We start from the raw sequence: 5,717 nt of genomic DNA, 5'->3' as shown, positions 1-5,717 counted from the left end.
CATTTCAGCTCGTTCTTCACAAATGTCATAATTTCTCTTCAAGCAACTGAATAAATAAGTAAATAAGTTAAGCAAGAGAAGAAATGCTTTCTCACATTAATGAATGATTGACAGATCAACTTTACTTGAGGTAAACAAAAACAAATGTACATAACAGGACCACATACACTGAATATGGAGGCCAGGTCTGTTTGATGACTCTGGGAAGACTGACCACTGAGAATCTCTGACTCTGATCTCTCCTGTTGGTTTCTGTGGGCAGAACATGAGATTACATCTCCTCATCTAGGGAGTACACACACACACGCACACGCACGGAGGGAATGTTGAAAATGGACAAAAGGATTAGCCTATGGATTATCAAAACAACAAAAATAAATGGGAAAATGGGAGAGGAGAAATGACTAGAGACAGTGTTGTAAAACTCACTGACCATGACCCATGAGTTCTTCTTACCTTTGTTCAGTAGAAAAGTCTCCCTCTCTAAAGGATATAGGAGGACCCATAGACCAGTCACTCTTCATGGACACACAGCTGGGTACAGGGGAGGCTGGTCTCTCCTGCTTGATTGGGCTTCAACACAACAGAGACAAACATTACATCTCTCATCTACTCTGAGCTCTGATGGGGAAACAGAAGAAGAGTTTCATTCCAAAAAGCTATATATCCATTTTCAGAAATGTTCGTAAATTAGCTTTTATTGTTTATTAAAGAAGTTATGTTTATGCTAAATTATGTTTATATATTTTTGCTAAATGAGGAGATGGCATGTGTACCTGCTTCTATAAACCAATGAGGAGATGGCACGTGGGTACCTGCTTCTATAAACCAGCGCGAATTGCGTCACAAATAGAACTCACTTCTAGACGCTCGTTGGCGCGCGCGAGCAGTGTGCCATTTTTAATAACGAAATTCATTTAGCGACTCGAGCGTTGTAGTCAGCCCTGCTAAAAGGCTGGTGTCGTTACTCTGCCTTCTCCGGGGGCATGTTGAGGTAAATTTACTAACCGGGAGGGTTGAATTATGTAATTTACTGGTGGGCTGGAAGACGCACTCTTGTCTTTCATATTCCGAGGTTGTTTACTCGCAATATCAGATATTAAGATGTGTTTTATAATGAATGTTTACTGAGGTTGAGGCTCTGACTAGTGATTATTTACCCGGTGTTCAATACCTGCTATTGAGGCGCCCTGAAGGGGTTAAACACTAAAGTTTCCGTCCATCTAGTGAAGAGAGGAGAACCGGACAACGGTAGCCAGCATCCATCAAAGAGAGAATGATGTATTGTTAGCTAAGTTAACTAGGATGCTGTTGGTATAGTAGCTAGCTAGCTTACCGAGCTGTACCGACTAGCTTGGCTAGCTAGCTGGTCGTTCTGTACCTCGTCTCGATGAAAATGCGAGATCCGGTGAACCACAAAATGAAACAAGGATAGAGAGTGAAAAGGATCTGGCTACACTCATACTGTCCCTGACCGTAAAGAAAAAAGCAATTGAACAACTAACTTCGGTGTCTCAACACTGTAGTGAACTCCGTCGTTATTCCCCAAGATCACCTCAGCAACTCTGCGCGTAACCGGACAAATATGCTTGGCGCCACACCGAACGGGGACGCGTGACAGCTTCCAGAACGCGGACATGAGCAGTGCAACACAATCAACTAAACCCAGTCTTTACAGTGGGTTACATTAGTAATATTCATTTTTTATTATTATGTAAAACAAACATTCAAAGTTTTTTTTTATAACAATATTTTGAGATCTGGGTCCATATCGCCAAAGTGTCTCAGACTAGAATATTGGTCGTATAAGTGCTGAGAATAAAGACATTTTACACTTATGGGTATAAGTGGGTGGGAAACGCATGGGTAACTATACATGAAGTCTCTAGTCCCACCTAGTCGGCAGATATTTAGGACACCTGGTGAGCTGTCCTAAGTAGTTAAGAGTTAACAGCACGTGTCTTGATAATACTATAGAATAATGCAGTGAGTCAGTGGTTTCTGCGCCACATGTAATTGCTTTGGAGTAGTTAAAAATAATGTTTTTATATTTCTATATGATCAATCCGTAAATAATATAGACCTACATGCAACAGTGTGTCTTGTGCTTTTGACAATGATTTATGTATAACAAGTGATACCATTTATGTCTCTAAAGCGTTTTGTCTTCATTTTGGCAGATTAACTCAGGTTTTCACCCAGTGACTAAGGAGTTGGACCTGTGGCCTAAAGGTGGCTGGTTCGAATCCCGGTGGAAAATGTGCTATTTGCTAACTGCTAGGGTTGCGTGATGTAATTTATTGACGGGCTGGAAGACGCACTCTTGTCTTTTCTATTCCGAGGTTGTTTACTCGCAATATCAGATATTAAGATTATTTTTTTTATAATGCATGTATACTAAGGTTGAGGTTTTGACTAGTGATTATTTACCTGGGATTCAATACCTGCTATAGTCACCTTTTTTTTCTCGCCCAAAAGCAACACAGCCCAAATACGAGATATTTAGCTAACTAAAGTAATGAGTGACCATTTTAGAAAATCATGAAACATATAGTTTGTGTTTGCATGCTATTTTATGTCAATCATATTGCTGCTTGTAGCCTATAACTGGTGTTTCGTGGTCATATGCTGCCATCTATGCAATTAAAAGTTATTAATTAATTTGCAGACATTGGTGGGGCAGCTGAGAAATAAAGTGTATTTTTCTGGTTAATTCCTGAGATCTCAAACCTGCCCCACCTATCCCACGCCAATTGCTGGACTTTCACATAGATGTTACTAGGTCACCCAGTTTAAACCACATTTGAAAAATAAAACCCGTGGCTTGTTGATCAAGTGTTCTGCCTTGCAATAAATATAATCTTGATCTTAGCTAGCTACATAGCCGTCTTTGTATCAAAGATAATTGTGTAGTTTGTGTAGTTTAGAGTAATTATCTAGGTTAGCTCGCCTGCTATTAAGAGGAGAGATTAAGGCAATACGCTTGACCTCATCTTTACTAGATGCTGTTCTTCCACTAACTCTATTGCAACTCCCTCCTAGTCTCCGACCACTACCTTGTATCCTTTTCCCTCTCGCTCTCATCCAACACTTCCCACACTGCCCCTACTCGGATGGTATCGCGCCGCCCAACCTTCGCTCTCTCTCCCCCGCTACTCTCTCCTCTTCCATCCTATCATCTCTTCCCTCTGCTCAAACCTTCTCCAACCTATCTCCTGATTCTGCCTCCTCAACCCTCCTCTCCTCCCTTTCTGCATCCTTTGACTCTCTATGTCCCCTATCCTCCAGGCCGGCTCGGTCCTCCCCTCTGCTCCGTGGCTCGACGACTCATTGCGAGCTCACAGAACAGGGCTCCGGGCAGCCGAGCGGAAATGGAGGAAAACTCACCTCCTGCGGACCTGGCATCCTTTCACTCCTCTCTCTCTACATTTTCCTCCTCTGTCTCTGCTGCTAAAGCCACTTTCTATAACTCTAAATTCCAAGCATCTGCCTCTAACCTAGGAAGCTCTTTCCACCTTCTCCTCCCTCCTGAATCCTCCTCCCCCCCCCCCTCCTCCTCTCTGCAGGTGACTTCGTCAACCATTTTGAAAAGAAGGTCGACGACATCCGATCCTCGTTTGCTAAGTCAACGACACCGCTGGTTCTGCTCACACTGCCCTACCCTGTGCTCTGACCTCTTTCTCCCTCCTCTCTCAGATGAAATCTCACGTCTTGTGACGGCGGCCGCCCAACAACCTGCCCGCTTGACCCTATCCCCTCCTCTCTTCTCCAGACCATTTCCGGAGACCTTCTCCTTACCTCACCTCGCTCATCAACTCATCCTTGACCGCTGGCTACGTCCCTTCCGTCTTCAAGAGAGCGAGAGTTGCACCCCTTCTGAAAAAACCTACACTCGATCCCCTCGATGTCAAAACTACAGACCAGTATCCCTTCTTTCCTTTCTCTCCAAAACTCTTGAACGTGCCGTCCTTGGCAAGCTCTCCTGATCTCTCTCAGAATGACCTTCTTGATCCAAATCAGTCAGGTTTCAAGACTAGTCATTCAACTGAGACTGCTCTTCTCTGTGTCACGGAGGCACTCCGCACTGCTAAAGCTAACTCTCTCTCCTCTGCTCTCATCTCTAGACCTATCGGCTGCTTTTGATACTGTGAACCATCAGATCCTCTCTCCACCCTCTCCGAGTTGGGCATCTCCGGCGCGGCCCACGCTTGGATTGCGTCCTACCTGACAGGTTCGTTCCTACCAGGTGGCGTGGCGAGAATCTGTCTCCTCACCACGCGCTCTCACCACTGGTGTCCCCAGGGCTCTGTTCTAGGCCTCTCCTGTTCTCGCTATACACCAAGTCACTTGGCTCTGTCATAACCTCACATGGTCTCTCCTATCATTGCTATGCAGACGACAACACAATTAATCTTCTCCTTTCCCCCTTCTGATAACCAGGTGGCGAATCGCATCTCTGCATGTCTGGCAGACATATCAGTGTGGATGACGGATCACCACCTCAAGCTGACCTCGGCAAGACGGAGCTGCTCTTCCTCCGGGGGAAGGACTGCCCGTTCCATGATCTCGCCATCACGGTTGACAACTCCATTGTCTCCTCTCCAGAGCGCTAAGAACCTTGGCGTGATCCTGGACAACACCCTGTCGTTCTCAACTAACATCAAGGCGGTGGCCCGTTCCTGTAGGTTCATGCTCTACAACATCCGCAGAGTACGACCCTGCCTCACACAGGAAGCGGCGCAGGTCCTAATCCAGGCACTTGTCATCTCCCGTCTGGATTACTGCAACTCGCTATTGGCTGGGCTCCCTGCCTGTGCCTTAAACCCCTACAACTCATCCAAGAACGCCGAGCCCGTCTGGTGTTCAACCTTCCCAAGTTCTCTCACGTCACCCGCTCCTCCGTCTCTCCACTGGCTTCCAGTTGAAGCTCGCATCCGCTACAAGACCATGGTGCTTGCCTACGGAGCTGTGAGGGGAACGGCACCTCAGTACCTTCAGGCTCTGATCAGGCCCTAACCCAAACAAGGGCACTGCGTTCATCCACTCTGGCTGCCTCGCCTCCCTACCACTGAGGAAGTACAGTTCCCGCTCAGCCCAGTCAAAACTGTTCGCTGCTCTGGCACCCCAATGGTGGGAACAAACTCCCTCACGACGCCAGGACAGCGGAGTCAATCACACCTTCCGGAGACACCTGAACCCACCTCTTTAAGGAATACCTAGGATAGGATAAAGTAATCCTTCTGATCCCCCCCCCTTAAAAGACTTAGATACACTATTGTAAAGTGGCTGTTCACTGGATGTCATAAGGTGAATGCACCAATTTGTAAGTCGCTCTGGATAAGAGCGTCTGCTAAATGACTTAAATGTAAATGTAAATAATAAAATAACAAAACAAAAACAGCAAAATGCTGATTAACAAATATTTAAAATGCTAATGGTATTTACTAACATAATAGTATTACTAAAACAGTTTCTAGAATAATTAGGTTTAGGGTTTTAAGGCAAAATAAACAGTATGGGTTTATAGGTCTCTTGCTCTCCTGTGGCCTCTGTGGGTACTCATAACTAATTCACGACACCTGCTAGGCTCACATAATCTGAGGTAGCAACTGAGTCAGATCTACAAATCAATGATCTAGACCTGTCCATTGTGTTTCTAACTCAGTGAATCTGCGCAGCGTTCACTCAATTCAATGTCTATATCGATGAACATGTTC

General features: G+C 45.3%; 1 long non-coding RNA gene across 2 annotated transcripts; it reads right to left on the bottom strand.

The window, feature by feature from the left end:
- Positions 1 to 8: 8 nt before the first annotated feature.
- Positions 9 to 1,589, bottom strand: LOC112079456 (uncharacterized). Of its 2 annotated transcripts, XR_002895951.2 has the most exons (4): positions 1,337 to 1,589; positions 457 to 573; positions 168 to 252; positions 9 to 46 (listed from the first exon to the last, which is right to left on the bottom strand). It is a non-coding gene; the product is annotated as an uncharacterized lncRNA (long non-coding RNA). The 2 variants fall into 2 exon arrangements; XR_011479254.1 differs by lacking the exon at positions 1,337 to 1,589 and having other exon boundaries at positions 457 to 866.
- Positions 1,590 to 5,717: the final 4,128 nt, after the last annotated feature.

This window comes from Salvelinus sp. IW2-2015, unplaced genomic scaffold (assembly GCF_002910315.2).
Source record: "Salvelinus sp. IW2-2015 unplaced genomic scaffold, ASM291031v2 Un_scaffold8057, whole genome shotgun sequence".
NCBI lineage: Eukaryota > Metazoa > Chordata > Actinopteri > Salmoniformes > Salmonidae > Salvelinus > Salvelinus sp. IW2-2015.
This window is presented reverse-complemented; position numbering and strand designations above follow the sequence as displayed.